Here is a 24164-nt window from a genome sequence, read left to right on the forward strand (position 1 = left end):
TTATTTTCTATATTTTTAAAAGGAAGTGCAAAGTTATATACTTGTTAAAATTTATATATTTAATTGTTGACGCCTCTCAGTGAGAATTTTTACATGTATTTGTGAGGACATCGGTAACGTATATACTTTTGCGAGTTAATGGAACATCGTATACCTGCCAGCTTCCGTGATCAATGGCAACACTGGCGGATTAAATCGCCATAAATGAGGAGAAAAATATTAAATTGAACGCTTTAGGGTGTTTAGCATGTTTAAATCATTTGCCGTGCTATGTTCAATACAAATGATCTATAGGGGTCATTTAGATCAAATGTCGTATTGATATGTTAAAAGGTTTCAACGTAGAACAGTAACTTCGCATGTAGTACATTATATTCTCAAGTAAAACTGCTGTGTTAAATATGTTTTCCGAAAACATTTAAAACCTTGCCGAGAAGAGCATAATTAAAATATATTTTCGTGACTTTTAACCGCTTTTGATTATTAAACAGAATGTTGTTTTTTTTTTTTTTTTTATTATTTTTAATCATGTACTGATATTATCTCTGGTTAATTGTGGGTCTGGTTTCCTGATTTTTCTGAGTAATATTTTGTGGTTCGTGTTTTATATTTTTTATTTATCTAAAATGTGTCATTCTTCGCTTAAGATTTTTCTGTTTGAACCGTTGGGCCTGTCAGTTTTTCTTGCAGACATTTCAGGTTTATACCGAAAAAAAAAAGCTTTACGATAAGATATGCAATTATATTTTGTTTAAACATTTAGCTTCTAGGATTATCGATTAAGTTTAATAAATGTTTTATGTCATACAATACTATCGAAAGGGTTCTACAAACTTCTACGATTTGTATACTTTGAATAAAAATATCAGAGAACAATGGGAAAAAAAAAAACAAAAAACAGACAGTTATGGGGTAACTGTGTAAGATTTAAAATTATATGTTAAAGAATTCTCAGTATTTCCTGAACATTTATTGAAAGTGAGAAAACTTGTTATAACAAGAGTGAGATCATAAGTGATAACATATATACATTAAGCATGACAAAATAAACATGTGGTCAGCTACAAATAAATATGACATCAAATGATATACACTGCACAGACACAATATGGATTATGCAACACGAATAAAACAAAAATCCGTGGCGATCTGATCAGGTGTTTTTCTTGCTCTACTAATGACTCCGATGTGATACGATCTGAACGAGTGCTGTTCTTGCTCTACTGATGACTCCGATGTGTTACGATCTGAAGAGGTGCTGTTTTTGCTCTACTAATGATTCCAATGTGTTACGATCTGAACGTGTGCTGTTCTTGCTCTACTGATGACTCCGATGTGTTACGATCTGAACGAGTGCTGTTCTTGCTCTACTGATGACTCCGATGTGTTACTATATGAACAGGTGCTGTTTTTGCTCTACTAATGATTCCGATGTGTTACGATCTGAACGAGTGCTGTTCTTGCTCTACCAATGACTCCGATGTGTTACGATCTGAACAGGTGCTGTTCTTGATTTACTAATGACTCCGATGTGTTACGATCTGAACAGGTGCTGTTCTTGATCTACTAATAATTCCGATGTGTTACGATCTGAACGAGTGCTGTTCTTGCTCTACCAATGACTCCGATGTGTTACGATCTGAACAGGTGCTGTTCTTCCTCTACTAATGACTCCAATTTGTCACGACCTGAACAGGTGCTGTTCTTGTTCTACTAATGACTCTGATGTGTAACGAACTGATTAAGAACATGTGCTGTTCTTGCTCTACTTATGACCCCGATGTTTTATTCCAGATGTAAAATATTACTGAACTCAAATGACATCACAATGACTTGCATGGAAAACATGTGTGTATCCCTTTTTCATGGTAGTAGTTTCCACATAGTATTCGTTCTTCATCCGAAACAAATTTCCGTGACCTATCCTTTTTTTTTACCAAAATTAATTGGCAAATTAATATGTCTAATTCAAGACAAGGCCTGCTTTTGTCTCATGGAACTGATAAAAGAAATATCGCAAATAAATAATATGTAATAGTATAATGTAAGTCAATGTACGAAAAAACTATGCACAAATTTAAAAGTTATGGTCCCAATTGCATCACGGACTTTGACAAATTTTATTGTACTGGAAAATATATATGATTATGGCATGTTTCATTACTTTTTTTATTCATTGAAAAATTTATAAGACACAAGAAAATGAAGAGTGAAAACAGCTTTCAAATATTTAACGAAAAATAATTAGTTTTTTTTATGATCAGTGCAAAGTTACTGTTTTAAATTCAGTGCATGCAAGTCGTTTACATCATGCATACGGTATCATAACTAACAATGTCAAAGTGAAAACCCTTTATCAGCAAAGTCTGAAAATTCGCTTATAACCTTTTCAACTCGACCAATATCCCCGGCAAAGGCATCCATAATACACAATTGTCCAGTCTGATTAAGATCAAACCTCTCAGCGCTCCCGTTATATAGATAAACGATAGCAAGTGAGAGGTTTGATTTTAATCAGACTGACAATTGTCCACTAGTGTTGCTGTTTATTCCTATTTCAAACCAACTAAAGACATTTGCTAGGATTAGATTTTATTTACATAAAATAATTTTCCGGTATTTCAAGCTAACGTTAAGTATCAATCAATCAATCAATCAATCAATCAATCAATCAATCAATCAATCAATCAATCAATCAATCAACTAACCAATCAATCAATCAATCAATCAATGTGTCTGGTTCTAGATTGAAATCATGAATATAACTAAATCTTGAATATGATGAAATCTTGATTATCACGATATCTTGAATATAATGAAATATCTGTCACTGGACTTGATATCTTGCGATTTTATTAAAATATTCATAAAAATTAATGTTAGTTTTGTCTGAAAAGACTTGGATCCTGTTCTCGTATCGTACTTGATTGTTTTGTTTTCTTGAGTGGCTACATTAGCTAGATTCAAATAGTACTGAGCACTGTTTGACTTTATTTACACAACTTTGGCTTTCTTGTTTTTTTTATTTTTTTATCAAGTTTCCGGACATCCTGTTAAAAGCTAGACTATACACGGGTTTTAGATAACATTATGCGCACCAATTTTACTCTAGATAGGTGTAGATTAAATAGTAAAAAAAGCTTTGTCAGCCGAACGTTATGTACATATACCAAGTCCGGTTTTTTTTTACCCTGTGCTGTTCGTTGTTGTAATCTTGTTTGTGCGTCTGATTTATAGAGGAGGTGGAAATTGGTATAATTGGTATGGTCTATTATTTTTGCCGATCATCTTGTGATTTTCGATCGAAATTTTATTTAAATAACATCGCCTTCCTCAAAAAACAATACACCAGGACAATTGTATATTTAGCATTATATAATTAAACAATGACGATCACTTGAGTTATGATGAGGAACGATTTGGCATTATTCATTGAAATGATAAATAAAAGGAAAGTATTATGTTTTGTCAACGTAGATGATGTAAAAAAATAATTTCCCATTGGATTTTAACGTAAGGCACAACGATAAAGTCGGGTTGTCGTTTGTTGCTGTATATAATTGTTTATCATACTTCATGTCAAAATGCCAGATTTTGATTGGTTAATTCGAGGGAGACAATTTACTATATCCCATGGAAAATACTCTATTAACCTTCACGGAGACGCTTGCTCAAGTGTGCGCTTTAATAAATACGGATGATTGTTATCTACAAGACGACATAGTTTATTACCTTGAAGTTGAAATTTAATAGACAGTAATAACAGAACATTCAGTATAATAAATTAAATAACTCACATCTGAGAGGGTGATAGAGCAGATTGTTACCCCTCGAAAAGACATTGTCAACCTTGGCTTTGCCTCAGTTGACAATGTTTTCTCGGGGTAACAATCTGCTCTATCACCCTCTCAGCTATATGTTATTTATATATTGTTTATTTTTTATTTTGTACATACACCAAGCTGTTGGTTTTCTCGTTTGAATTGTTGTACATTTTGTTATGTCAGAGCCTTTAATAGCTAAGATTACGGTTTGGGTTTTGCTCATTGTTGAAGGCCGTACGGAGACATAATGTTGCTAACATCTAAGTCATTTGGTCTCTGGTGGATAATTGTCACATCGACAATCATACCACATCTCCTTATTTTATATAATGTATCTTTTTGTTTGTTCGGTCCGTCTTCATTTAGTACCCAGACCTCCTTTTGGATTATGACGGATGTAAGTTTCAAAAGTTTATCATAGCATTAATTACATTTTTTCATCTTTAATGATTTCAGACATTACTTCATTTTTTGTCCAAATCGTATTCTAATAGTAACCAATGGACTTTGAAATATGTCAAAAAAAAAAAAAAAATAGGTAGACACTGCCTGGATTTTTGTGAAAGATTAAGATATTTTAAGTATCTTATGGCATTCTTTACACTATTCTTCGATCATACAGATATTTTTGGTTTTCCATATAAAAAAAATACGCTCATAATTAGGGCTTATCTTCACAAGTCGGGGAGAGGGCACACAAAAGTAGCGATCTTAAAGTAATCGAAGTTATTGATGCTAGGCCAAAGCCCAATTTCAACCAAATAATAGTTTTTTGAAGCCGTTTACTGCTTTATAACTTGGTTTAAAGTTTTAAAATATCTGATCTATAAAAGGATTTACAGCTTATTAGCAAGTTTGGTTGTACCTGTAGAAAACTTATTTCAAACGGGATAGCACATCCTCATTTTTACGGAGATGTTGTTTACCGAGCCCGGAAATTTAGAAGCGATCCGGGTAAACTTATCGATCCTTTGAATAAACTTATTTTAAAAGGTTACCAATTCAATACTGTAATTAGATCTTTGAATATTGTTTTTATTGGTATTAATACTGATTTTAATTTGCTATCAGTAAATTAAAATCAAACTAAATATTATTTTTATATACATATGCACTTTCATGGCTATACAATCTGTCGATACCTGTATTTTGGCATTGCACAAGATCATGTTTTTCTCTGGCTGTTTATGACGTCTTTACATTAAATCCATTGGTTGTTGGGTGTGTTTTGATTGATATTTTAGTCTTAGATGCATGAATTTTTTATAAGTTGTTATTGGCTTTGAACTAGCTGTCAGTAACTGCGAGTACTCTCAGATCTGTAATTAGTGTCTTTTTGTTGTGGGAATGTATAAGTACCAATCCACGTCCTCTCCGTGTTTTTGTTAGATGTATTTCTATTTGTATCCATCTGGTGAGTTAAGCCATTTCAACTGATTTTTGATAGGTTGTTCTTATGTTGTACTGTTACACCACTGTCCCAGGTAAGGGGGAGGGTTGGCGCCTTCAAACTAGTTTAACCCCGCCACATTCTGTATGTGCCTATCCCAAGTTATGAGCCTGTAATTCAGTGGTTGTTGTTTGTTGCTGTGTAACACATTTGTTTTCCGTTAATTATTTTGTTATAAATTAGGCCGTTAGTTTTCTCGTTTCAATTGTTTTACATTTGTCAATTTGGGGCCTTTTATAGCTGACTATGCTGTATGGGCTTTGCTCATTGTTGAAGGCCGTACGGTTGCCTATAGTTGTTAATTTCTGTGTCATTTGGTCTCTTGTGGAGAGTTGTCTCATTGGCAATCATAGTTATACCACATTTTCTTTTTATAATTAATCAAGTAATTGGTATATATATCCAGAATGTAGTCTTTAAGAATCGAAAAGTTCAAACTACAAAAAGATATGGGGGCACAGACGAACAGAAAAATGCACGAACGAACGGCGAGGACACTAAATTGTAGCTTCGTCAGACATAGTAATCATTGTCCATCTTTAAGGATGTACTCAGGTCAGGTTTAGAAATTTTTGTCAGATGTTCGGACTCCTTGGGTTTTTTCCTGCCCCATATCACCCACCTTTCTCTTCATAGAAGACTTCAATAGCGCATAAAAATGTCATTACTAAAATTTAAGCAGATTCTAGATTTTTTTTCTTATGATTTGAGACCCAAATAATGCCAATGCTGAATATAAGGTAAAAGTCAGAGTCAGCCTTTTCCCGCCATATTGTAAAAATCAAGGAGTTCCATAACCTATCAATATTTATAGCTTATTTTGTTTCTTATCTAATGCTCTTCTGATATATAGTATCAATTTTAAATTCTATATTTTGTTTAATTTCACCTAACTACATTCTCAAGCCTAATTGTTATTATTTATAACTGTAATATTCAAACCAAATTTTTATATTATCGGGTCGACTTATTGTTGGTTTTCTTATTTGAAGGAATTGTTCCGTTTCCTCCCTTCTTCTAATGGTATGAACACATTTACATTTACATTTTACAGACGCCATTTTGAGCTGGTTGATTGTTGTGGAATACCTTTGTCACAGGTGACCGATGTTCAATTCCGATCGTCTGAGTCACACCCCCTTTCCCTTTTTTTTCGATTGTGACGTCACATAATTAGACTTAACACCGAATTTGTACAGCGCTTACCATGAGCAACACGACTGATGCAGGGGATTACCCCGTTTTTTGTTGGGTTTGTGTTGCTGTTTTGCAGATTGTTGTTTATCTTTTTGTTGTTTTTGTTTTTTTGCTATGGTTTTGTCCATGATGTCGGTCTCTCTGCGACTTATGAGTTCTGATTGTCCCTTCGGTATCTTCCGCCTCTTATCTCTCGTTGAACTCGATATCTGCGTGCTTTCAGTGATGTAAAACTTTTCATTGTAAAATACTTCACAACGAGCAAACATATATATGAATAATAAATTGGTCTACACTTTTTACCTAATGTATCACACATAATTATAGGTACATGTTTAAATTGAGGAAGTGTGATTTTTATATGCATGTGTTATTTCATAAGCAACTTTTTATCGGCATATTATAATATAAATTAATTACCAATGAAGTTGATAAAAAATACTAAGGTTCCTTTGTATTCTTCTTATGCTACTTACTAGTATGTAATTTTTACATCAGAAAATACTTGAATAAATATATTTCTTTTCGTTAACAAATTTTTTTTATAATGATAACGATTTGCAATCGTGCATATTTTACGGGTTATTTGTGAAGAGGGAAAGTTTACTGTCTTTGTGAAAACACTGTGTCTTCAATTCTAGAGAAGTTAAGAGCAATTCTCTGTAACCACCAAAGAAATTCTAATAGGGTCTGGCACACATGGTCTCAGATTTTGATGAAACTTTTAAATAATAGCCAGTACCATACCTAAAGGCAATAACAGGCAACAAATTGTTCCGGAATATTCCGGTTGCCATGGAAACCACATAGGTTGATTTTAGCAATAAAAGGTCATATTTTAACTCTTGAAAAAGTGAAAAAACGACATTTTGCACTGTTTAGTACTTGATTTATGTGTAACATATCCTTTTTTTCTGAATAATATAATATAACTGACCTTTAAGCTGTTTGAAATTCACATATGTTTTACTTTAACCATTATCAGTTATTTTGCTACCAGCTAGTAAAGATATGCTAAAATGGCAAATTTGGATTTCAGTGAAAAATGCGTTAATACAGGGTATTCAATGGAATTTTTTTCTTGAAGGCAGCATCTCCTAGTAAAATGTTAGGTATATTTAGAAAGAACCAATATAGGTCTTCCAGAATATAAAATAAAATCAATGGGCAAATAATTGCAAAAAATATTTTTAATGAATGAAAAACACAAGATTTTCAAATTCTGTAAATTGTATTTTTCTACAAGTCAATAATGATCCAAGTAATTTCCATATTTAAACAATACAAAGATGGCATTAAATTTCTTACAATTTAACAAAATTGATCAGTTAAATTTTTCAGTCCAGAAAAAATAGTTTTGTTTAATGAAATTTAATAAAAATGGTTGCTATGGTAACCGAATTTCGAAAATTTTACAATTTTTTTTTCTTTCTAAAATTAAGTATGTATCTTTACATTTTTAAAGATTTAATTTTGTAATTGAATACAGAGGGAAGAAAGAACTGATTGTGCATATTAGTTTTTAACTGATACAGATCAACAAAGTTTGCTATTTATAAAGCAATGTGGGTAAAATGCTGGTCCGACTTAAACATTTAAAATAAGAATAAAACACCTTCTAAGTACATGCAAGTTTCATTATATTAAACTCATATTGGTGCAATCATGTGTAGGTAATTTAGGAGATAACTGTATTGTATTTTAACCTTTTCGGACATAAAACGTAGTTATTACTGTCGCAAATTGAGTTTACCTAGCGACCTGTAGCAGAGCTAGGTAAACGGATAATTGCAACAGTAAAATCTAGATTTACGTCCACAAACCTTAAAATACAATACAGTTATATCCATTCTAATGCAATAGTCAATAAAGATATTGTTTCTGTTTTTTATTTGGACATATAGTTGCTTAAAATAAAAATTCCACAAAATGTTGTTGACTTCTTTGGCACATAAACTTCATAGCAACATCATGACGTCATATGAATACTTCAAGTGTAAAACTGTAACATATAGTATGTTTTGGGGCTTTGTTTATGCTTCAAATTTGGATATAAGCTATTAAAAAGTAGTTTAAGGTAGGCGTTTTTTTTTCTATTTCGCCTGTTTATTGGGAAAATATAATGTCGTTGAATCCAATATGGCTGCTTCTTGCATCCTTTCAAGATAAATAAAATAAATCTGTCATGAATTCTTTCTGTTTGATGCTAAAGAAAATCTTTTTCTTTTTCACTTTCAATGCCCATCACATTTCTTTGGCACTCAAGTCTGTAGTACATGCATTTTCTAGTAAGACTGCTTGCATATCAGGACAATGATGTACATTATTTGACAGCTTTTGGGCATATAGAACTTTTGCCTGATCTTTTAATGGGCCTTTCTCTAGCTTATATTCACAGCTGCCTTGAAGGAGGTGTTGATCAAGACTAATCTGGTTCTTGAACTCTTTAATGCAGCCATCCATAGAACAAATGAATGTCTGCTTCTGTTGTTTTGAAGCCTGTTCTGTTCCTAAAAAGAGGATAAATAAAATAAAAATTGTTTCCCAAAAAAATAGAAAAATTCAAATTTACTACATTAACCAAGTTCAGTTCCAATTGGCCCATTTGTATCAGAAGATTTTTGAAAAAGTTTATGCCAGACGGACTCAAAATGGTCCAGGTGACCTAAAAAGGACAACGATACAACATGTATAAATTTCTCTTTCAACAATGGACAGCCTGATTATCTATAATAAGATTCTGTCGATACCCATAATCCTGTAACCCACAAGCAGGGAATTTAAATGATGTATAACAATGTTTATTTGAGTTTTGTGTTGGTTTTCTCGGTTGTTGTGACAAAATATAATAATGATCATTGTCTTACAAGTGTGCTTAAGTTTTGTACATGACAGTTAGTAAATGAAATAATTATAAAATTACCTTCAGTAATGAGGTCATTAAAAGACATCTCTGTCCAGTCATTGAGTACTTTTAACTGCACAGAATTCTTTGTTGATTTTAAAGTCACAAGCTTTCCTGAAATGAAAATTGTAATTAAAGAACCTGTATTCATTTTATTGTTTGTTAAATTGATCAATATGGAAGTTTAAAAAAAATAACCAACTTCAAGATCATAAACTCTATAGATTTTTTATGTCGTTATGATATAAAATTACGTGAATTTTTATAGCATCCATTCTAGTCTAGGAGTTTGTGGTCTTTTTATCAATAGGCTCAATGCAACCTTTTTATTAAGATGATTTAATTTTTTATGTTTTAAGATGAAGTGCTGAGCTTATTGAATTAAGTATTGGTATTGCTTTTAATTGTCTTTATACACTTAAAACCTCTGAACCAGGATTTCGGAGGAGGGTTGAGTACTTATAGACTTCTTTTATCCACCTGTGTACAAGCCAGACCCTGTATTTTCAGTGGTTGTGTTATGTTTAAAACTATATGTTATTTGTAATCTGTTTTTTTCTTTATGTTGAATATAAAAGTAATACCTTCATCAATATTGTATGTTTGCCACATCCTCAAATGACTGCTCTCAAATCTAAAGTTGTAAAAACTTGTAATATTGGTTATTGTTTCTTTATTCTTGGTTACATCTAAATCAAGGATTGTGTCAACAACCTTCACCCTGTAACGCTTCCCTGGTACTTTATCAAGTGCCTACAAAAGATTGGATACTAAATGAATTCTGATAGACACAATATGAAACAAGATGTGCTGTGAGTCATTGCTCACTAGTGATATCCCTGCTTTTTGATAGGTAGCCATCAAACTTTCACATTGATTTGTGATAGCCTTTTTGATTTATTTTGTGAAAACTGTTTGTGACGGACAGACGGAAAGCTGATTACTATAGGGCTCCTATGTCTGAATAAAAGGATAAGATATCAAATAAAGTTAGTGAAATATCTTATATCTAATTCATGAGATATCTTATAAAATAAATAAGATATCTTATAAACTAAACAAGAGGAGGCTCCGGGGTTCCCCACTGGTGCTAAAATATAATATTTCCATAAAGCACTTGTGACCTTGACCTTTGAATGACTAGAAACATCAAAATCAATAGGGATCTTCCTTACCTAATAACATTCAACTGTGTAAGTTTGAAGAAATAATATGAAGGTGTTCAAAAGTAACAGTCCAGAAACCGATTGTCAGCTGAAAATTCAACATCATTAAGTATCTGTGACCTCAACCTTTGACCTATAAACATCAAAATCAATACGGATCTTTCTTACCTAATAAACATTCAACTGTGTAAGTTTGAAAAAATTATATGAAGGTGTTCAAAAGTTACGGTCCAGAAACTGATTATGGACGGACGGACGGACGGACACCGGTATTTCTATGTCCCCTCCGGTGGGAGACAATAAGAGATCTAACAAAATTGTTTTATAAGATATCTTATAAATTATATCAGATGTCCTATAACATTCATTCTAATGCAACATTCGTTGTAACGTACGTACGTCAAGTTTCATTGGATAAAGTCGTAATTTTCAGGGTATATATCAATCTGAAGATTTGGAGCCATCAATCTCTGATTTGATGGTCGCAAATATCCATTTACTGGCTCCGCTAACGTGTCGCTAGTAAACTCAATTTGCGACCATCAAATCCATGATTGATGGCTCCAAAACTGCAAATTCAATACAGTAAGCTCCTAATTGGATATCTTGAAAATCTTATATCTTCTAAGGTTTATGAGATATCTTTATAAACTTCTTTATAAGATATCTCATGAAAGATATAAAATATATTATCATATACTTAGACTAAATAACATATGATTTTTACCATATGATAATAGCATTACATTTACGTATATTCCATATTTTTTCGAATTGGTGCTTAGCGGTCTGAAATGAAAAGTTTATCACATGCTTCGACTTTTATCACATGCCTTTCCGTAACGTTATATCATGGCATTCTGGTAATACTCGGCAAATTCTGGAAAATACACCTCAATGGTACGTTTTCAGTGAAAAACATTACAAAGTAGGGTACAAAACAATTATTTGTATACTGGAAAGTATATTGTGTAAAATGGAAAAAAAACAAACAATAAACAAATGATAAAATAAATGCATTTTTAACATAATTTAGAAAGTTACTTTAAAAATGTTGACTTTTCCAAACAGTGTTTATTATGTATATTGTTGAATTATTTTTTTATCGTCCGTATTAAAATATAAAATACTGGTTTTTTTTCCTCATTTTTGAGGCATATGATAGAAAGATTTCATATCGATTGTACAACATTTGGGGTCTGACATCCGTGATTATCTTACCTCCTATACATTTCTAGGAATATGATTGGTTTAAAGCGTCCGCGGCGAGACTGTGTATATTTCATATTAGGTTAGTAAGGAGGCATGGCTTATTTCATACACGGTTATTAGTGGAGTTACGTCCCTTTATATTCCATATAAGGTTAGAAGGTAGGCGGGCCTTGTTTCATACACAGTTAGTAGTGGAGTTACGTCCCCTTTATATTCCATATAAGGTTAGAAAGGAGGCGGGGCTTATTTCATACACAGTTAGTAGTAGTGTTGCGTCCCTTTATAAAAACAAAACAGTACTGAGAAAAACATCTTAAAGATTTCAACAGACGAAGAAATTGATTATTAAGATTGAAATGAATTCATAAAACACATTTAAAGCTAACAAGTTGTTATTGTTGGCAGCTGTTTCTGTAGGATCAATGAGAGAAGTTTCTTAATGCTAAAAGTATTGAAGACTTCAGTGCTCATTTTGATAGGTCACTAGTCTAAATTTCACACATTAAGATAGTCGGTAAGATAAATTCGTTACATAGTGTGCTAGTGACGTAATACGGTATATATGGGGTCAGTAAATTCCATATGGGGATTCGAGCTTTGCTCTCACCCCATATGGAATTAACTGACCCCATATATACCGTATTAGGTCACTAGCACACTATATAACTTATAATATTTCACTCTTTGAACTGCTATTTAAGAACCACGTAAAAAGATCAATATATTAATCTGTTATTTTTCTCCATTGTTGAAGCATATGATAAAAAGATCATAGCATGTCATTTTTCATATCACATGTATTATCAGCCCTCGGCCAATATCAGCCCTCAAGCCATGCGGCTCTTGGGCTGATATTAAACCAAGGGCTGATAATACATGCGATATGAAAAATGCCATGTAATAATCTGATATTATACAAGATATCTTAAATACTTTTACAAGATATCTTATAAAGTCAAGTTTATGAGACTTCTTATAAAGTGTATGCAATGATACTATTTTATATACAGTTATACCTACCCTCTTTCTTTAAGGTGGTAGTATTTCAGCTTCTGCAATCTTGTTCTTTGTATTTGTCTCAATAGTGTTCTCCTAAATTAAAAGAAAAGAAAAACTTTTTAAGAATATTTTAAACAAGGTACTAATTGAAATTGGAACAATAATGAATTCTGGAATACACATGATAATATTGAAGCAAAAACCAACCTATCTTAGAGGGTTTAGTAGTATATGAATGGGTTAGGGTTCAGTTGAGGTATGTTTTATACACAAATGATTTAGAAATTTACCCTTAATTTACCCTCAATTATGCATACATGAATGCATAGTTTAACCCCTATTGGCCCTAAGTGTACATGTAAATTAGATCAATTAAAATCTTGGTTTTTATTTTAATAGATTTTTTACTAATGCTTAATGATGAAACTAGTTTACCAAATAAAATGTGCAAAAGCTTAGTGAATATGAAGTTGGAACTTTAAAGTTTAATGTTATTTCTGAATTGAAAGATCTTCTTATTCTTGTCATATTAAAACTGAGTACATATGCAGTTTGACATGTAGTTACAATATGGATCCCATACATACATGACATAATAAACTCACTATTGACTATTGAGTATACATGTGTACAGGGAATCATATTTATACATGTATATGAAAAGACATACCTCCTCAACATGCTCAATACTGTTATTTCCAAATAGTTTTTCTCTACACAGTCTACAAATTGCTGTAATATAAAAGAAAATAGATACACAATTGATCTCATTCTGTGTATCACTATCAAAACTATTTAGGCCAAACAAAAAAATATGTGTGTTTACTGTCACTTGCTGAAAAAAAAAGGTAGGTAGGTAGGGATTTTTTTTTTTTTTTTACATTGAGTCTATGGGAGCAACATTGTGACTTTAACAGTACTTAATCAAAAATAGTCAAAAACACTTTAGGGTAGGGGACACAAATTAGGGTAAGTAGGGGTACAGTAAACCCACATACTTTTTTTTTGGGTCATATACTGAAATTAGGGTAGGTAGGTGTACAGTAAACCCACATACTTTTTTGTTGGGTCATATACATGTACATGTATGTACATAAAAACATGAATTTTAAAACATACATGTATCTCAAGTAAACATGAGTAAAAGAAGGCTGTCCGGGCCCTTATCGGAATATAAGCCTTCTGGCGCATACATGTAGTTGTGACAACATTAGGGCTATGTTGCGGCTTCATTGCACCAACATGTTGTGGCAATGATGCTGCATTAGTGTATTTCATATGCAAATTAGTTTTCTGGCACTGGTGCCAGAAAATGCTGTGGCTTCGTTGCCGCAACATGTTGTGGCTTCAATGCAGATATTGTTTTTTATTTTGTATGCAAATTAGTTTTCTGGCACTATTGCGCCACTAATGCCTTTAAATTCTGGCTTCCTTTAATTATTGACTAAAAAGGTAAAGTAACGTCTGACCAGGTAAGTTTAGTGCTAAGTATACCAGAGAAAAAGTTTTAACTCCTTTATTTAACGTTATGATTTTTTTGTGTGCTCAGGGTTATTATTATAACTTTTTTCTTTTAAAGAAAGTAAAGTTCTGTCCTCAGAAGTTATTCCTATATGTAATGTACTTACTTTTCCCACATTGAGGAAAAGGAAAGTTAAAATGTGTAACTCATGAACTGTCAACATGCAACATCTATACCTTCAATAACACCAACATAATTTCCATGATCCCAACAGGAGCCCCTTCACTTCAGTCAAAGGTGTTGTGTTTTGTCTGATTAGCAATCTAAATTCGTGATTATACTACATTTTTTTCCAAACAAATAGCACTTTCAAGCCGTCTTTTGAGGGTTACAAAGACATAATTGACCAAACTTCTTTCAGCATGCTCTGTAAAATTTTAGCAAGGGTTAAATTGAGAAAGGGAAGAGAAACCATGACTTATGTTTCAGAAGGTACCAATTCGCCCCATTAGATGATAGTTCGTCCCTGTTAATTAGGATTTTTTGAAAATGCTCTCCAGGTCTATCAGGAAGAAGACAATTTCCTTGATTTAATTAAATGAGAGATTGAACTTTTATATAATGCATTTAATTAATCATGTTAATCTAAGTTTACATACAAGTCTTCTCAATAACAGAACACCCAATTCTTCACTAAAATCATAAGCTCAAGCAACATATGGTCCACTTCTAACACACCACCATGACCACAGTAAAAAGCTCAAACACTGGTGACATCATCAATGACATTATCAATTTTCTGGCTCTAATCTGGCATCATTTTAGTAGATTAAGAATGAGAAAATTATATGTGTGCTTTATGGCAACATTGTGGCGCTTTTTGTCATGAAAGGAAATAGCGCTGCACTGTTGCCAGAATGATGCTAGCGGCATCATTCAGCACTTATCCGGCATCAATTTTCTGGCAACCTGATCAGCAGCCGCAACATTGCAGCATTGTTGCTGCAACATTTTTTATTTCATAAGGACCGGTATGAAATGATGTGATTATCATGTACAAAACCTTACAAATCTGGTAAAGGAAAGGAAACGTGAAACAGCATTCATGTTATAATTTTTGTCTCTCAAAAACAAGATTCAAAGAACTTCACATAATTTTATGTTTTATAGTTTAAAAAGGGGGTATTAAAGAAGTTCATATGGCTGTCACATGCTAAAAACAATAAGCTTAAGGTTCATAGCCAAATGGTAGATAATATTAACCCTAAGGTTTTTTTTGTTTGTTTTTTTTTGGGGGGGGTACCTGACAGCTGCATTTGATTTCTTTTTTATAAGAGGTTTATCACTGTATCTTTTTTAAAGAAAAATGGTATTAGGTAAATAGTATCTACTTACATGTTCCAATAGCAATGAAAATGCCTGTCTTTGTAACAATTCTTTGAAACATCTCGGGTGTAACATGTCGATCCACTGCTTTTGTAGTATTATGATATTTCAAAATGACATTTACTGAAGGCACACCACAATCTTTCCTTCTATATCTCTTGTTAGTTGTTTCGATGATAATATTTCTATGAATATCACAGATCCTCAGTTGTGACGTACAATGTAATGTCAGATTTAAGTAAAGAAATTTCTGACAAAAATTTTTACATGTCTCTTTTTCCAATGGAAGCATTTTCAAAAATACCTGTCGTCACTGCAGTTGTCACAATTGTCTACGAAATCTTTTATGCTACACATTTTATAACAATTATTCGAAGATTATATAAATAAATACATTAAAAAAGTTAGTTACGGTAAGCAAAATAAACTATAAAATACACTGTCTTAATTAGTACAGACACAGTTCCATTGTTCTGACAATAATTTCAAAATATGAGCAAATCACACCAACTTAACCATATATATAAGTGTAGGCTAACATCACTGTGAAAAATTTATCCATTTCCCATTATGCTTGAATATAAAACATGAAGAAATTCGCAAAATAACATTGTTGTCTGCATTTGTTTACATTTTCCCTCCTGTTTTTAATTTGTTTCTCTACAAGAGAACTCCGTAAAGGGAGGTAATTTGATTAGGTAAATACAGGACAACTCAACTTTTCAGGGTCAATTAATTTCAACACAGTCAAGTTTGCCCACTGATTTTTTTTCTTTTCTTGTATAACCTTAATCCATTCTCTCTATTCATATAATCAACAATATAAGAAATGGCTGCATTTTTTTACAACACCTGATCAAAATAGGCTCTAAAACCCCCCTTTTATTGCACTTTTTACCCTATTTTAGCTATATAGATTTTTTTTTAAGAAAGTTTACTGTTGAACACAATTTTTATTTGTTTTTTTTAAACTGAAAAAAGTTTTAAATGTCTGAATATCTATATTATTTTCTTTTTATTAGACATAATTGATCATAATTTGTAAACACTGCATTTTCCCTCTTTCTTGCCACTTTAAGTCCTGTTACCAAGGAAACGGTAAACATATGGGGCTAAGTGTAATAATATTTTTTGTAAAGCTCATGTGGCTCTATTGAACTAATAAAGTTTAAAACAAATATTTTTTAGTGCGTGCCGAAATATTTTGGTGATTACAGAGAATTGCTCTTAAATCGAATCGCGTCTTCAAAATTTGGATCACAATTAACACGTCTGCATTGCATAATAAATTGGAAATCCATAGCCATACACAAAATTTACCACAAAAAAATGTAACACGAATATATATATATATATAATATATATTTAAAAAAATGACAGCTTGCTCTGGAAGTTTTATACAATTGAAAAATATAATGAGTATCTATCTGAGGGAAAGACAACGTTAGGAGCCAGACTTGTATAAAGTCTATGCATAATGCCATTAACAATAAGTAGCAGCTGCTGTATAATTCAGGAATGGGTCCGACCCCTGTTCCTCTCAATCTACATCTGATAAACACAATGTTCAGATAGACATAAAATTATAAAAAAACCCAATGTTTTTTACTTCTTTTTTTATTTACAAATATCTACTATATGAGAAGTTCAGTTAGTTTCAGCTTTAATATAAGCAACAGCAATACTACAGGCGTATAACATAATGTACTACTTCCATTTATACATAATTTTCCATTATGTATATCTCCAATTTGTATTTGGAATAGTCCAATTCCTTTTCCGAACTTTTTTCCAAGAACGACTTTCTGGTCATTTAACATATTCTTTTCTGTATAACATCCCTCTTTTATGTTTGTATCCACTGCAAAACATCCTCTAGCTGTGACGGTCACTTTGATGTCTATAAATGATGGATAAGAAATTATCAGTGCACGTGTGGTGTTGAATGCATGCATCTACAATACTTAATTAAGAGACCTGTTTGTGTGAGTCGGTTATCCGTCTTGCAGATCAAAAACATTGACACAAATTCAAAGGATACTACACGAACGAAAAAATCTCATGGACAGAAAACTAAATTTTTCATTGGTTTATTGATTTTGACTTTTTTAACACATTTAAATAATCCCTTCGAAATGAAAATTGTATGAATAAAGTTAAGAGATATAATGCGATACCACGAAGAGAATACAATCAGAAATGTTTCATTCCTTAAAACTAAAGTTTTGTAGTTAAATCTATTAAGAAAAGCTCTTTGCGTAAATAATCAAGTTATACTTCACTAATTAAACAGGATGGTCTTGAGTTATATATTCTAAGTGCCGACGTTGTGTATCATTTTATGTACTTTGGCAGTTTGTCCTTTTATTTGTCTCTGTATTATTGTGTTCCGTTTAGTCTATTTTCTTAATGTCCTTTTTGGTCATATATCTCATCAACCGTTTCGATTCTAATACATTTTTTGCTTTCAAATATTCGACTTTGGGCGTTCCTTATAAAAGTAAACTCAGAAAAGAGCTTTGGACGCATAAAATTTATAACGTGTTTTTTTCATTTTTTAGTCGTATGACTCTTTATGTGGCTCGGTTTTTGTGTATCCTGCTTTTAGGTTTTTCGGTGTGGCCGTTCCTGTTGCGTGTTTGTTCAGATTGGCGCTTTGGATGCATAAAATGTTTATAGTGCTATATTTTTATTTTGTGAACCCTCGTTTTTATATTTCACTGAATGTGTACTTTATCCGAAAAGTGTGTATGTACAATTTTAGCTGCTGGGTCCCAACTATTGTCACGTTAACCAAATGTGTGCTTCAGCTTTACAACTAGGTTTAACCTACCATCTTCGAAAATGTATGTACCAAGTCAGGATCATGATAGCTGTTTTACAGTCGTTCCGTTTGTTGAAATAGTCAAGACGTTTTGTTTTATCAGTTAGTAGGGTTATCCCTTTTTTGAATTTACCATAGAGTTGATATTTTTGCTCTTACATTTGCTACACGTAACGTATGTGTTGGTGTTTTTTTCAGTTGAGGTTATTTTGTCTCATTATTATAATTATATTCAATTAAAGTTTCAAACCGCAGATATACACTATTATTCCAGTACCTAAATTAGCTGTTAAGTGTGTCAAGTTGACAGTTCCGGTTAAAGTACTACACATATTTATCCTGTTGTTAGGGGTGTCATCTTCACATGGACCAATTGTTATACTTCCTGATTTAGTGACAGACGTTGCATTTGCACACCCTGGCGTGTTTATGTCTTTCTTCAAAGTTTTTATATATGACTTAAATGTTTGTGGAACGCTTGTGGTATCAAACGTACCATCTATGCACTTCAAGCATTCTGTAGCTGAAAATAGATTTTTGACGTAGAGAAAAAAGTAAAACAACAAAAATACCGAACTCCAAGGAAAATTCAAAACGGAAAGTCCCTTAACAATTGGCAAAATCAAAAGCATAGAAACATCAAACGATTACAATTTCTTTAATCATTCAGTGTCAATTGTTTAATTTAAAATTACGAGTACAATAAATCATGCAAACTTTCAATGCATACTGAACAAAATGATGTACATTCTTAAGATTTGAATTAATGTTTTTTTGACGAAATAATATATACTAATACATCGTTTATACCATTGATGTTTTATGGAATAATAAATGAATAGACAAGCCACTTAATTAATAGACCGAAAACATATGTATATGACTGAAAACCCAGTGAAAGTCTTGCTTTATGTCGTACTAATAGCAGGTTTGTGAATGTTTCTTGTGAGGTTTATCACTAAGCATTTTATAGGACTGATTGATTGATTGATTGATTGGTGTTTAACGCCACTTTCAACACTATTGTGCTATTTCGTGGCGGTCAGTTTTTATTGGTGGAGGAAGCCGGAGTGCCCGGAGAGAGCCACCGACCTTTGGTAGTTATAGGACTGATAAATACTTTTTACATTGAAGAAAGATTTAAAAAACTCAACTTTTTAGATTAAGCACTACTGAAATTTATAAATAGTTTAATACAGTATGTGGTAACATTACATATTTGGTTCTGGATACAGCATTTTTAAGAGATTTTTCATTTTGATCGTTCATATATGATAACCTTAGCTGTTTTTCGCAAAACCTTTCTGAATTTCAGGTCCTAAATGCTCTTTCACTTCGTACTTTATTTTGTTTTTAAACGTTTTTGATTCAAGCGTCACTTATAAGTCTTTTGCAGACGAAACGTGCGTCTAGCGTACAAAATAATAAGCTTGGTATCATTGATAAGTGTAATGATGATTTCATACCAGATATAAATTCAAAAAAAGTATATGTTCAATCATACAAAAGAGAACTTATTGAACTAAATGGCTTATACATTCATGTATCAAGTTGGCTCAAATAATACAAGTATATAAAAAAAATTAAAAATCATGTATGGTTCGGGTCAATTAGATATCTAAACACAATAAAATCAGAAATAAAATAAGTATAATATTTTCCAATTTAATTCCATTCGGCCAAATACACACAATCGACGGACACCGAATTAGATTACTATTGGTGTTGGAAAGTGGTAACTTTTGAAATTCGACACAATCCTGTTCATCAATGCAGGTTATTGAAAGCCAATGTATCCCATTTATTCACACGCCTGATAACAGGAGGATAATAAAGATTGTCTCTATTTAAAAGTAAGAAGATGTATGATTGACAATGAAGTAATTTTCCACTAGAGATCAAATTAATGACGTAGAAGTTAGCAAGTATACTCCTTTTACTATTGTATACATTTTTTAATCAATGACTCCCCGAATATAAAGGTATGATATCCATCCCAGTGCGCATAATAATACCCAACACCAGGTTAGATGGAAACCGAAAGTTCGTGAAATGAAAAAGATATTTCATCAGACTCTCAAAACCAAGAAGGGTCAAATCAAAACATCAAAAATTAAATTTTGAATACAAACACATTATTCAAACATATATTAAACAGTCACTATGCCTATTTTAATTCGCATGCTAGTACTGAATTACTCAGTGACTACTGTGAGATGGGCGTCATTGAAAACACACATAGTTACTGCTAAATATATAAATATATATTTGAATAATGTATTTGTTTTAAAACAAAAAGTTCACCAGCACTGCTATCGGCTCAGTTAACATGGATAACTATTTTGAGAGAGCATGATAGGTGTATCTGGAATAGCCTTCATTATTGTTCATGACAAGCAAATTCAGAGGCTGTTGACTTGATTTGTACAATCCCAAAGAGTTATATTCTGCAATTGAAGGCACCGGTAAAGTAGAATAAATTAATATACACTTCTTTGATATTTCAAAATCATTTTTAAAAGTCGAAGGCAAAATATCAATTTGCATTATAATTTGAAGCTTTTGGCGTAGATTCAGATTCCGATTGAGTCGGTTGAAGAATTCATTATTGGTATTTTTTTTTATTTTAATTTTAAAACATGTGTTCTATTTACTATTCTTTTTCACGTCAGACTTACCGCCTGCTGTCTTTAAAGTCAATATCCAAAATACTGTTGCACAAATAAATATAGACATTGTTTTATACAACTCCATGCTCCAAACTAAATATATTATACACTCATGTTTATTTCCGAACAAGAACCCAATATCCGTAACTGTCTGGGAACAGAAATACCACTTTTAATTGAATTGTTTTATTCAAGAAGGAAGTATACAGTTGGTATTTTGAATGTTATAAAATATATCATTCTAATTTCAATTTGTCTAGTATTTGCAATCACTTTATCATGAAATCAGTAGTAATTTAGCACAATAATATAAGCATTACTTTATTTATTTGAATAGGGTGTATTAATTTCTTCTGTCAGGTTTAAATAAAGGCAACAGATGTATACCGCTGTTCAATAGTCATAAATCGATAATGCGAAAACAAATCCGGGCTACAAACTATAACTGAGGGAAACACATCAACAATAAGAGGAAAACAACCGATTAACAGAAACACTGAACTGCAACAAAAACAAACGCCAATATACATAGAAACGGACTATTTGATAACAACTGTCATATTCCGGACTTGGTACCGGACATTTAAAGAAAAAATGGTGGGTTGAACCTTGTTTTATGGCTAGCAAAACCTCCCACTTATATGGCAATATTAAAGATACTGCTAAAATGACAACAATACGTGACAGGAATACAGAACAAAAAAAAAAAATGCAAGAACACTCAGGACAGAGCAATACATAAATAAATAATAAAATAGATATAGGAAGATGTGGTATTAGTGCCAATTAAACAACTCTCCATCCAAGTTACAATTTATAAAAGTAAACCATTATAGGTCAAGGTACGGCTTCAACACGGAGCATTGGCTCACACCGAACAGCAAGCTATAAAGGGCCCCAAAAAATTACTAGTGTAAAACCATTCAAACGGAAAAACCAACGGTCTAATCTATATAAAAACGAGAAACGAGAAACACGTATGAACTACATAAACAGACGACAACTACTGTAATCAGATTCCTGACTTAGGACAGGTGTAAACATTTGCAGCGGGATTAAAGGTTTTAATGGTACCAAACCTTCTCCCTTTTCTGAAACAATAGTATAACATCACAACATAGAAAAACATACTATAAAATATCAATTGGAAGTCTTAACTCAATCAAAAAACGTAAATTAACACACAATGAACGAAAAAATTTGACCTGTGACACCTGAATGCAAATACACAGTTAATAAAAAATTACAAGGGATAAATAATTAAAGTCAAAAATAAATAAATAGGTTTAAACAAAGTTAAAGTATGATATCACTGTGAAATGTCAAACAATTTTTAGAAAATCATCACTTTTGAAGAAACCTGCGTCATATTATACACAGGTAAATGAAAATAATTGTGTTGTTGAGTATACTTCTTCTTCTGTGTGTATAAAATCTTCCGTTTAGGAATACCAAGAAATTTCTTTAATATCAATAAAACTAATCTAACACTTGTTACTTATGGGGTGAATATCAACAATAAAACTATACAATTAGTGCTAGATAAAACTTCCTGTACAGGTCCAAGAACAGCATCTAAGGAAAAATGAAATAATTTTGATGTTCATAGTACGAGGAAGTGAAAATTTGTAGTAATACCAAATAATAAAAGCTGGTATATAGACAAGATCCATGTTAACATTAAATAACAAAAAAGCATTACAAATAGTATCAACAGGTCAAATTAAAAAGAAAGTACGATCTGAGAGTTAGTTAAAAGCCAAAACAATTAATAATAAAAAATCATGCACCAGAGACTAGAATCAACTAAAATACATCCCAGGGATTTAGTATGTTAACGTCATGAACAGTCAAAGAAGATATAAAATAGTATATTAACCCTTATAACATGGGATACTTTTGTGGACATTTTACACGGTAACCTTTTTTGAAATAATAATCCCTGAAAAACTACGACTAAAATTATAAAACGGGTACTGCTGTTACAAATTAGGCAAATCTGTCATTGAAATAAGAAATTTGTATGACTTTTTGTGCAATTTATATATTCATTATTCAATATATTCACTTATGGCACCATATCGTAAAATGTAATCAATATCCGCCAGGATTACTTGCGGTGCAATATCAAATATTTTGTTACTAAGTAAACCTGATGCTTTTTACTAGAAGCGTCGGATATATTGTTTTGTTGGTTGTTGAAAGTACGTTGCCTATTACACATGTTACAAAATTATGTACTCAATGTCTAGGATAATCTCAACAACCACAAATAATACAGTCGTAAACATATCACAACGAATAGAAGGAAATTGATAGCACTGATGAAATGGTCCGCACCGACAATTAAATTTGTCTAATAGGAATAATGCCTAACAGTAAATTCAAAATCGCATTCGGAGCACCCCTAAAGAGCTACGAGGGAGATGTGTCGGTTACGTATTTAAAAGCACAATTCCCACCACAACACAAAGGGAGTGCTAGGACACCGGGAAGTCTGTTATTATGGTGGAGGAAGGCCAAGTACTCGGTGAAAACCACCAGGATACTCGGCGGAAACAGATAAACCGAGAGATATCTGATGTACTGAAATTTCAAGCGCCCCGTGTCAGAATCGAATCCGGGACCTTCAGCACTGTAGCCATCGGTCTTAACCACGAGACCGCGAACCACTATCAATTGGCATGGAAATATGTGTCGTGGCTATCTTATTTGCACAAAAGTCTAAAAATATTTATTCCTGATACGGATAAGTTTAAAATACAGTTTGGATGAGTTTTAACTTCTCTCAAAATCTGCCATGAACTGTCAAGAGAAATGTTCTTAAACAGTTTTTTAAACAGTTCTCCTTGACACCTTTTTGGAAGAAGCTGTTCTCTATGTAAGAATTGTTTTAAACAGTTCTATCCTAGAATAGATTTTCACGGTTCTGATCGAGAACAGTTATGTAGAGTTCTTCGCTATACAGATCCTGACATTTCTACCCTAGAACAGTTTTGGACTGCTCTATCCCTTGAATAGGTCTGAACAGCTGTATTGTTTATGCTTATTTGTTTATTTTTCTGATATG

The 24164-nt window shown here is 32.2% G+C and overlaps 2 long non-coding RNA genes across 4 annotated transcripts; both read right to left on the minus strand.

Moving 5' to 3' along the window:
- Positions 1–7824: 7824 nt before the first annotated feature.
- LOC127714667 (uncharacterized) lies at positions 7825–16039 on the minus strand. 3 transcript variants are annotated; one of them, XR_007987855.1, is made up of 6 exons: positions 15611–16039; positions 13424–13485; positions 12775–12846; positions 9961–10129; positions 9395–9490; positions 7825–8981 (listed from the first exon to the last, which is right to left on the minus strand). It is a non-coding gene; the product is annotated as an uncharacterized LOC127714667 (long non-coding RNA). The 3 variants fall into 3 exon arrangements; XR_007987856.1 differs by lacking the exon at positions 15611–16039 and adding an exon at positions 14452–15000; XR_007987854.1 differs by lacking the exon at positions 15611–16039 and having other exon boundaries at positions 13424–13688.
- A 1213-nt stretch (positions 16040–17252) lies between these two features.
- LOC127714671 (uncharacterized) lies at positions 17253–21251 on the minus strand. Its single transcript, XR_007987859.1, has 3 exons — positions 21104–21251; positions 18703–18948; positions 17253–17501 (listed from the first exon to the last, which is right to left on the minus strand). It is a non-coding gene; the product is annotated as an uncharacterized LOC127714671 (long non-coding RNA).
- Positions 21252–24164: the final 2913 nt, after the last annotated feature.

This window comes from Mytilus californianus, unplaced genomic scaffold, assembly GCF_021869535.1.
Source record: "Mytilus californianus isolate M0D057914Y unplaced genomic scaffold, xbMytCali1.0.p SCAF_9, whole genome shotgun sequence".
Lineage (NCBI taxonomy): Eukaryota > Metazoa > Mollusca > Bivalvia > Mytilida > Mytilidae > Mytilus > Mytilus californianus.